The sequence below is a fragment of the Furipterus horrens genome, unplaced genomic scaffold, assembly GCF_987537825.1.
Source record: "Furipterus horrens unplaced genomic scaffold, mFurHor1.1.pri manual_scaffold_6, whole genome shotgun sequence".
Classification (NCBI taxonomy): Eukaryota; Metazoa; Chordata; class Mammalia; order Chiroptera; family Furipteridae; genus Furipterus; species Furipterus horrens.
The window spans coordinates 29,054,402-29,066,142 of record NW_028327176.1 but is presented as its reverse complement, the minus strand read 5'-3'; positions in this window follow the sequence as shown (position 1 = coordinate 29,066,142).

The following is an 11,741-nucleotide window of genomic DNA, read 5'->3' as shown; positions in this document are numbered from 1 at the left end:
TCTCTGTGTTGGTACTGGGTTAAGATGTAAAATATACTCTTTATCAAGGGCTTAGATTTTGAAGGAAAGTGAAAGCCAAGGCTGAGAGGCACTTTTCTCTGTGGGACTAGTTCTCTCTGTTCCCCAAGCTTCACATGTTCCCTCTCACTTCAGAGCCTTCAGAGGTGCCATGCCGTTCATTTTGCCTGGAACAGCCTCCATCCCTTTGCTCTTCTCTCCAGTGATTGGATCTCACCCCATATGACATTTTCTCAGAAAAGTCTTATTGAACTCCCAGACTAAGTTTGCTCTTACCGGCGGCTCTCCTGCACCACGCAACTTCACTACCTGCACACAGTTTATGAGTATCCATTTCTGTATATGATAACAGCATTTAATTAGCATCTTCCCCTGCGGGTCAGAAGTTCCACGAGGTTGGCAGCCTTGAGTACTCACCACTGTTCGTGGTAATTGGGAACTTCCTCTCCCTTTTACTCATTCCTTACCTCCTGATTTTGACCCCATCTTCAGCAGACCTGAATCTTGTATTGTTTTACCTTGATTCTTCCAGATAGAGTATTCATTTTTGGTCTCTGCCTTAGCTCAGGTTCTCTGGAAAACAGACCATGAGAAAAAGTTTATGTACTCTGGTTTTCTTGAGGTTTATAATCCCAGGGAGGGAAGAAAAAGGGAAAACGGGGAGTGAATCCAGGAGGATGAGAAAGCAGAACAAAGTGCTATGTACAGCCTCATAAAAAAAAAAAAAAAACACTGCAGTTTCTTCACCAGGTCGTCCTTGAAGACACTATACAGAACGATGGTGACTCAGAGTGGAAGGGCAGAGAGAAGGTAGGGAAGAAAAGTTTATCTGTTGTCTCCTTCCTGTCTCTGTTTTTTTACTGGTGAAGTTCACTCTACCAGGTATTGATTTCCCATACCTCTAGGTTTTATTGCTTGACTTGTGTGGACAGTGTCTAAGGATGTGGGTCCAGTTGGGTCAGACCCTTGTGCTGGAGCTACTTTGGACCCACTGCACAGGGGTGATAGAGGCCTCACTGCAAGCTGCAGTGACTGAGTAGCAGTCAGGCTTCCTGTGGAGCTCCTGCCTGGGGGCCGTGGGGTATGGCAGGTGACACAGTGAGGCAGGGTAAATCTGGGAGCTCGTAGGTCCCGTACAGCCTCTGCAGGATTAGAATGAGGTTCTTCCAAACTAAATTAGCTTGCCTGATCCACTAGATGGTGAATGCCCACCATCCCTCCCTTTTCCCCCCAGTTACCTTTACTTTTACTCTATACTTGTGGAACTCAACTCCACTCCAGGCTACCCAACCAGCTTTCAGGGAAACCAGCCCCAGAACCTATGTATCCCTGGCCTCACAATTTGTAACAGCACTGAGTACCCTAGGTACTAAAAGCTCTCTATTTCTTCACTGTTGACAAGGTTCTCTTAGATCACTTCCCTCCCACCTAGAACTCTTAAGAACACTGAGCGGAGGCTGCACATCCATTTAAGAAAGAAAATTAGAAATTCAGAGCAGTGGGGTGATCTCCCTGCCTCATGGAGAGTTTGGCTCCTGTGTAATTGATACTGGAAGCTGTTGGAGTTGAAAATGGACATGAGTCAAAGACCAAGAAAACTAAAGCTGACAATTAATTGGCCCTTAACCCATCACATCTTTCAAAGAAGAAAACATAACCCTCTGTGCTCCACCCTATCCCCAAGATAAAAACATCAAAAGCCCTAGGAGAGGATAGGCAAAACCAGACTGTGCATGTCTAATTTGACAAAGGGTTATTTAAAAATAAATTGCTCAAGGCAAAGCACAGTGGAAGACAGTTCCTTTGGGCTTTGGCCAACTCTTCACTAATACAGTCTGCTGGCCCCAGTGAACAGAGCCAGTACCAAAGAAAACAATCTGCAATAAAAATGTTTGCCTCCAGAAAATTTACCTTGCTCTTATTTGGATTTGGGTTTTGATAACAGCTTTGTTGAGATATAATTCACTGTTTAAGGGATACATATCAATGATTTTGAGTATATTCAGAGTTCTGTTGTATAATCATCACCACGATAAATTTTAGAACATTTTCATTACCCCAACAAGAAGCCCTGTACCCATTAGCAGTTGCTCCACACATTCAGCCATAGGCAACCACTAATCTACTGAATGGATTTGCCTCTTCTGGACTTTTCATATAAATGGAAGAATATAATACGTGGTCTTTTGTAACGGGCTTCTTTCACTGAGCATAATGTCAAAGTTTCTCCATTTGTAACCTGTATCAGTACTTCATATCTTATTGCTGAATAATCTATATGTATACTACATTTCATTTATCAGTTGATGGACATTTGGATTGTTTTCCACTTTTTTGGCTCTAATGAATTATTCTGCCATGAACATTCATGTAAAAATTTTTGTGTAGACATATGTTTTCATTTCTCTTGGGTATATAATTAGGAGTAGAATTGATGGATTAAGTGATGCTCTATGTTTAACCTTTCAGAAAATACCAGAATGTTATAAAGTGGCTGTACCATTTTACATTCTTACCAGCAATGTACAAAGATAACGTTTTTCCACATCCTTGTCAATACTTGTTATTATCTATAGTTTTGAAAATAGAAATTTTCGTAGGTATGAAGTGGTTTCACATTGTGGTTTTAATTTGTATTTCCCTCATGGATTATAAATATTGAGCATCTTTTCATGTGCTTATTGGCCATATGTATATCTCCTTTGAAGAAATGTATATTCAGACTCTGACCATTTTTTAATTAGGTTGTTTTTCTACATTGTAGTAGTTCTTTATTTTATATATAAGCCCTTTATTGGATATATGACTTACAAAAACTTTCACCCATTCAGTGGGCTTTCTTTTAACTTTTTTGATAATGGTCTTCGAAGCACAAGATTTTTAATTGTTATGATGTTCAATTTATCTATTTTTCTTTTATTGCTTATGATTTTGGTGTCATATTTTAAGAAACCGTGTAAATGGCTTAAGTGCTCCAACCAAAAGACATAGTGTAGCTGAATGAGTAAGAAAACAAGACCCATATATATGCTGCCTCCAAGAGACACCTCCCAGATTGAAAGATACATATGGACTAAAAGTAAAGGAATGGAAAAATATATTTCATGCAACTGAAAAGTAAAAAAACAAAACTAGGTAGCAGTACTTATAGCTGACAAAATACACTTTAAAACTAAGGCTATAGTAAGAGACAAAGAAGGACACTGCATAATGATAAAGGGAACAACCCACCAAGAGGATATAACCCTAATAAACATTTACACACCCAACCTAGGAGCACCTACATATGTGAAGCAAATCTTGATGGACATAAAGGGAGAGATCAACAGAAATACAGTCATAGTTGGGGATTTTAACAACAGTCATAGTTGGGGACTTTAACACCTCACTGACTTCAATGGATAGATCTTCCAGGCAGAAAAATTGACAAGGAGACAGCAGCCTTAAACAATACACTAGATCAAATGGATTTAATTGATGTCTTCAGAGCATTTCACCCCAAAGCAGCAGAATATACATGCTTTTCAAGTGCACATGGGATGTGTTCTAGAATAGACTACATGTTAGGACACAAAAGCTTCAATAAATTTAAGGAGATTGAAATCATACAAGTATCTTCTCTGACCACAATGCTATGAAACTAGAGATCAATCACAAGAACACTGTAAAACACACAAAGACATGGAAGCTAAATAACGTTATCAAACAATGAATGGGTCAACAACAAAATCAAGGAAGAAATCAAAAGATACCTTGAAACAAATGAAAATGAGGAAAAAACAATCCAAAATCTGTGGGACACTGGAAAAGCAATCAATCCTAAGAGGGAAATTTATAGCATTGACCCCTATCTCAGAAAAACAAGAAAAAGCTGAAATAAACAATCCAGCCTCACACTTAAAGGAACTTGAAAAAGAATGACAAATGAAGCCCAAAGTGAGTAGAAGGAAGGAAATAATAAAGATCAGAGCAGAAATGAATGAAACAGAGTCTAATAAAATGATACAAAAGATCAGTGAATCCAAGAGCTGGTTCTTTGAAAAGATAAAAAGATTTACCAACTTTTAACCAAACCCATCAAAAAAAAAAAAAAACAAGAAGAGAGAGAGAGAGAGAGAGAGAGAGAGAAATGACCCAAATATATAAAATCAGAAATGAAAGAGAATTAACAACTGACAGCAAAGAAATACAACGGACTGTAAGAAAATATTACGAACAACTATATGCCAACAAACTGAACAACCTGGATGAAATGGGTAAATTCCTAGAAACATATGATCTTCCAAAACTAAATCCAGAAGAATCAGAGAATCTGAATAGACAGATTATGCCTAGTGAAATTGAGGCAGTAACAAAAAAAACTCACAACAAACAAAAGCCCTAGACCAAATGGCTTCACAGGTGAATTTTATCAAACACTCCGAGAATGAACCCTTGTCCTTCTCAAACTATTTCATAAAATTCAAGAGGAGGGGAGGCTCCCAAACTCATTTTATGAGTCCAGCATTATCCTAACTCCAAAACCAGATAAAGACACTACAAAGGAAGAAAATTATACGCCAATATCCCTGATGGAATAGATGCTAAAATCTTCAACAAAATATTAGCAAACTGATTACAGCAATGCATCAAAAAGATCATACACCATGATCAAGTGGGATTTATTCTGGGAATGCAAGATTGGTACAACATTCACAATTCAATAAATGTGATTCACCACATAAACAAAATGAAGGATAATAACCACATGATCATATCAATAGATGCAGAAAAAGCATTTGATAAAAACCAGCAGCCGTTTATGATAAAAAGTCTTAGCAAAGTGGGAGGGTTAAAGGCCATATATGACAAACCCACTGCCAGCATCATATTCAATGGACAAAACCTACAAGTGTTCCCCTTAAGATTGGGAACAAGACAGGGGTGTCCTCTTTCACTTCTTTTATTCAACATAGTACTGGATGTCCTAGCCACAGCAGTCAGACAAGAAGAAGAAATAAAAAGCATCCAAATTAGAAAGGAAGAAGTAAAACTGTCATTATTTGCAGATAACATGATACTTAACTGTACATAGAGAACCCCAAAGATTCCATCAAGAAATGAGTAGAACTGAAAAATGAATTCAGCAGAGTAGCAGTGTACAAAATCAATATCCAGAAATCAGTTGCATTTTTTATGACAATAATGAACTAGCAGGGAAATTAAGAAAGCAATCCCATTTACAATTTATTCAAAAAGAATAAAATACCTAGGAATAAACCTAACCAAGGATGAAAAAGACCTGTACTCAGAAAATTACAAGACACTGAAGAAAGAAATAGAAGATACAAATAAGTGGAAGCACATACTGTGTTTGTTCATGGATAGGAAGAATTAACATCATTAAAATGTCCATACTACCCAAAGCAACCTAGAGATTCAATGCAATGCCTGTCAAGATTCCAATGACGTATTTCACAAAACCAAAATGAATATTTCAAAAATTTATATGGAACCATGAAAGGCCCCGCAAAGCAACAGCAATCCTGAGAAAGAACAAAGTTGGAGGAATCATGCTACCTAATATCAAACTGTACTAGAAAGCCATAGTAATCAAAACGGCATCGTACTGCCATTAAAACAGACACATAGATCAATGGAACAGAATAAAGACCCCAGAAATAAACCCATACCTGTCAATTAATATTTGACAGAGGAAGCAAACACATACAATATTGAAACATATTCAATAAGTGGTGTTGGGAAGATTGGACAGATACATGCCAAAAAATGAAACTAGACCACCTTCTTAAACCACACACAAAAATAAATTCGAAATGGATCAAAGACTTCAATGTTAGACCTGAAACCATAAAATTCCTAGAATAAAACATAGGCAGCAAAATCTCAAACATTGCTGGTAACAATATTTTTATTGGATATATCTCCCCAGCAAGGGAGACAAAAGAAAAAATAAACAAATGAGACATCAAACTAAAAAGTTCTGCACAGCAAAGGAAATCATCAGCCAAGTAAAAAGACAGCTTCACAGAATGGAAGAACATATTCACCAATACTTCTGATAAGGTGTTAATATAAAAAAATTATAAAACGCTTACAAAACTTAACACCAAGAAAACAAACAACTCAATTAAAAAATGGGCAAAGGACCTGAATAGACACTTCTCCAAAGAGAACATACAGATGGCTAATATATGAAAAGATGCTCACTGTCACTAATAAGAGAAATGCAAATTAAAACCACAATGAGATAACATCTCACACCTGTCAGAATGGCTATCATCAATAAATCAACAAACAAGTGCTGGCGAGGATGTGGAGAAAGGGGGAACCCCTTTGCACTGTTCGTGGGAATGCAGACTGGTGCAGCCACTGTGGAAAGCAGTACGGAGATACCTCAAAAAATTAAAAATGTATCTGACTTTTAACCCAACTATCCCACTTCTGGGAATATATCTGAAGGAACCCAAAACACTAATTCAAAAGAACAGAAGCACACCTATGTTCATTGCAGCATTATTTACAATCACCAAGCTGTGGGAGCAGTCCAAATGTCCATCAGTAGATGAGGGGATGAACCAACTATGGGACATTTACACAATGGAATACTACTCAGCCATAGAAGAGAAGAAAATTTTACCCTTTGCAACAGCATGGATGTAACATGGAGAACATTATGCTAAGTGAAATAAGCCAGCCAGAGAAAGACAAATACCATAGGAAAATGGGGACAGACTTAATGGATGGAGAGCAGATGACAGCTAGTAGGCGGTGCTGTACGAGGGTGGAGGGGTTGAACAGAAAAGGAAAAGGACTCATGGATACAGACAAGGACAACAGTGTGGTGATTGCTGGGGGGAGGGGAATATAAGTGGACTAAATGGTAATGGGAGAAATACAATAAGGATTAAATTTAAAAATAAGACATTACCTAATCCTAGGCCATGAAGATTTACACCTGTATTTTCTTCTAAGAGTTTAATAATTTTAGCTCTTATGTTTTGGTCTTTGATCCATTTTGAGTAAATTTGTATATGGAGTGAGGAAGAGCTCCAAATGATTCTTTTAAATGTGGATATCTAGTTATTTTAGAACTATTTGTTGAAAATACCATTCTTTCCACACTTAATTATCATGGCATCTTTGTCAATAATCAATTGACCATAGACATATGTGCTCTATTCTATAAACTTGTAGATAAATTCTATTCCATTGATCTTTATTCTTATGCCAGTACCATACAGTATTGAGTACTGGAGCTTTGTAGTAAGTTTTGAAATCGTGTGAGTCTTCCAACTCAGTTCTTCTTTTTCAAGGTCTATTTTTTTTTTTTTTTTCTATTCTGGATCCCTTCATTTGCATATGGATTTTAGGATTACCTTGTTAATTTCTGCAAAGAAGCCAGCTGAGATTTTTTGCCTTAAATCTATAGATCAACTTGTGGAGTATTGCTGTCTTAGCAATATGCAGTGTTCCAATCCACAAACATGAGATTTCTTTCCATTTACTTAGATCTTCTTTCGTTTCCTTCAATAATATTTGGTTTTCAGAGTTTAAGTTTTTCATTTCTTCTGTTAAATTTATTCCTAAGTATTTTATTCTTTTGCTGCAATTATAAATGGAATTATTTTCTTATACTCATTTTCTGAATGTTCACCACAATTATGTAGAAATACAGTTGAATTTTTATATTGATCTTTTATCATGTAAGCTTACTGAATTCAGTTATTAGCTTTAATGGTTTTTTAGGGATTTCTTTGAATTTTTTATATACAAGGTTATGCCATCTGTGAATGGAGATAGTTTTGCTTCCTTCTTTTCAATTTGAATTCTTTCATTTAATTTTCATGCTTAATTGCTGACTAGACCCTTCAGTACGGTGTTGAATAGAAGTGGTGAGAGTGGACGTTCATGTTTCTGATCTTAAAGGGAAAGTATTCAGTCTTTCATTGTTAAGTATGATTTACTTGTGGTTTTTTTGTACAAGCCCTTTATCAAGTCGAGGAAGTTCCCATCTATTTTTAGTTTTTTTAGTGTTTTATTTTTAAATCATGAAGGGGTATTGAATTTTGTAAAATTGTTTTCCTGCATATATTGATGATCATATGGCTTTTGTCCTTTATTCTATTAATATGGTATAGGACATTAATTAACTTTCAGGTGTTAAACCAACCTTGCATTCTGGGATAAATTCTACTTGGTCATGGTGTATGTCATGGGTTGAATTGTGTGCCCTCAAAATTCATATGTTGAAGTTCTAACCCCAAGGACCTCAGAATGGGACCTTACTTAAAATGAGGTCATACGGAATGTGTGATGTCCTTATAAAAAGGAGACACTTGGATATGCAGTCACACAGCGACAATGTTATCTGAAGACTGAAGTTATGCTGCCGTAAACCAAGGAGCTGCCGGAAGGTAGAGAGGCCTGGAACAGATTCTTTCCCAGCACCCTCAGAAGGAACCAACCCTGACAATACTTTGATCTCACACTTCTAGCCTCTAGAATTGTGTGAAACAATAAATTTCTATTAAGCCATCCACTGATACTTTGTTAAAGCAGCCCTAGCAAACTTATACAGGGTATGATTCTTTTTATATGTTATTGGATTTGGTTTGATAGTATTTTGTTGAGAGTTTTTGAATATGTATTCCAAAAAGATGTTAGTCCGAAGTTTTCTTTACTTGTGATATCTTTGGAGCCATTTTCTTACTGTTTCTCTAGGCTTACCAACTACATCTTAACCAGAACCTACTTCAGATTTAGAGCAACTTTTCCCACTGAGATTTAGAAGCATTACTCCTATATAATTGTATTCCCTCTCCCTCTTTTTGTACTTACTGTTATGTTATATTTTATATTTAAATATGGTATTGTGTTACACCTATACATGTTACAAACTTAATGCATTGGTAAAATTACTTCACATACTTCCATCTCTATTAAAGAAGCAGATAAAAGAAAGTAAAGCAAGTATATAGTTATATATTTATTATGTTAACCTTTTTATTCACCATTCCTTGTTCTCTTTATTTATACCTTATTTTCTAAGGAAAGAGGATCCACTGAAGATTTTTTTGTGGTGCAAAGGGGATGGCCAGCATTTAAATATGCACAGTGACATTTGAGTACAACTGCTCTGGCAGACATGTGTACATGCATTGGGGTGGTGAGGGATAGAAATCAAAGAGACAAGGCAGCTACAGCAGTCAAGGTACAAGTTTGTGAGAGCCTGGGCTTGGCTTGATTTTTGCCTTCTGGTGTTGGGAACGTCTAAGTCAGTGTGAATAGGAACTGACTCAGAGTCAGCCACGGACAGGCACATTCATCAGGACTCGTTGAGGAACTGAGGGCAATCCAAGGATGAAACCTACATGGGAAAAATTCCATGTCTAGTGATCTGAGGGGGCTCAGAAAGAGTGACTTTCACAAGGCAACTCTCTGAGGAGAGCATGGTGCTTAGTAAGGAAAGCCCACCCCAGGCTATCACACAGTTCTGTGCGAAAGCAAGGGAGGAGGGGAGAAGGAGAGATTCTTCCCCGTGCACGTGTCCCCGCAGCTGTCAGGGATGAGGTTACAGACTGTGGAAGAGAATGCAGAATTCCTCTTCCCTTTCCCAGGGCAGATGACCTTTCAGAAATTAAACAAATCAAGCCTGTGTCCTCCGAGGAAGCGTGTTTGGCTGCGCTGACTCAATGGGCTCTATTGTTTCAGGTGAGGCCAGGTGACTGAATGCACCATTGATATCCTCGCTTAGAGGTTTTGTCTGTGAATTTTCCTCTGGAATCATTTTGTAAGATGTGAATTAGACATGCCTCTACATACTTTTAAAAAAACAAAATAAAAACCAGAAAACAAAGAACAAAGAGCTTGCTCCCGAGTGTAGAGACAACATCCGAGCTATTAATAGTGCGTAGTGGTTATTCCAGTCCAAGCCAGAGGCCTGAATGAGGTAGTCCTGATCAAGGTTCACTTGCAAAATGCTCATCAAGGTAATCAGGGGTAGCAGAAAACAGTAATTGATTGAAAGTTTAAAAATATTTCTAAGTAATCCATGAATCAAAGGAGAAATCAAAGTGAAAGTTAGAAAATACTTCAGAACTAAAAAAGAAGAAAAATAGCACCTATCAAAAATAAAAGTACTCCTTAGCACTGCTAGTTTCATACTGAATGCATGATTCCCCAATCCTCAAGTCAAGAATATTTTGTTTCAAATGACTGTGCCCCCTTGGCAGCTGCTAAAGGGAATGCAAGTCTTCCCTGAAGGAGAATTTTCTCAGAAAAGTTCCAGGAATATGATATCACAGTTAAAAACTTAGGAGCAAACAAGCAAAACGAAACCAAAACAAGAAATAAACCACTATGAGTAAGAGACAGTAGGAGAAAAACAGAACTGAATGAGACCCACAAAGCCTTTCCATATTGGAATTATTAGACACAGATTATAAAATAAGTGTGTTTAATATATTTAAATGAAAGAAGGGATTGGACAACGTGAATCATTTGAATAAGGAGAAAATATTTTTAAATGATCAAGTAGGTGTGATAAAAGAAACTAAATGAGTATTTGGAAATGCAAAATAGTGCAATTGGAATATTTTGCCATAAAAAATAATTTTTTACAAAGTCAAAGACATCATTTCTGTTACCTTTATGTTTATTTTTCTTTTTAAATCGTTTATCTAGAATTTAACTTGGTGTAAGTAAAATAGAGAATCCAATTTCATCTTTGCCAGATGGCTACCCTCTTATCCTAATACTGTTTATTAAATATATCATTTTACCTCACTGATTTGAAATGCCAACTTTATCAGAAACTAATCCCTACATTATATTTGTGACTATTTCTGGGACATTATTTTGTTCTACAGATCTTTCTGTTTTTGTGCTGATACTAAACAGTTTTAATTACTATAATGTTTATAATGCTCTTCAGTATCTGGTAGGGCTAGTCCTCCCTCATTACTCTTTTCTTGCTTTATTCCCAAAATGATGGTGTTGGTATTTTCCTTGAGAAGTTAGATTCAACTATTTATTTGGAGAAAATTACCATCATATGTCATCTCTTTATCTAAGAATGTCTTACTATTTGTCTTCTTTAAAATGACCTTTCACAGTATTTTCAAGTTTTCTTCATGTGAATCTTGCACATTTTTAAAATATATTTCTAGGTATCTTATTATATTTCTTGGTTTTATAAAATGAATATTGTCTGTTATCTTTTCTATATGATTGTTGTTTGTATACCAGAGACCTAGTGATTGTGTTTTAATTTTGTTCTCAGTCATCTTCGCATACTCTTGTAATAAAGATTTTTAAAGTCGATTTTCCTGGATTTTCTGCCAGAATATTATCACCTCTACAAATAGTAATGTTTTCTTCCCTTTCCTTTCTGATTTTACATATTTCCCTTTTTCTTCTCCATTGACATTGACTAGTATTAGCTAAACACAGTTAAGTAATACTGGTAATAATGTACATTCTTACTTTGGTTCTGATTTTAGTGGGACTCGGTGTTTCACTGTATAGTTTCTGCCCTCTGAAATTATTTGTGTAAACTTTTCATGTTAAGAAATTGTTCATCTTTCCTATTTTATTTATAAATTTTTGTGAAATCAAAAGGATTATTGAATGTTCATAGATGCCTTTCTAGAATCCATAGGAATGTTCATGCAGTATTTCTCTTTTGATATGTCTAAGTTGTATTATAATAATAGAGTTCT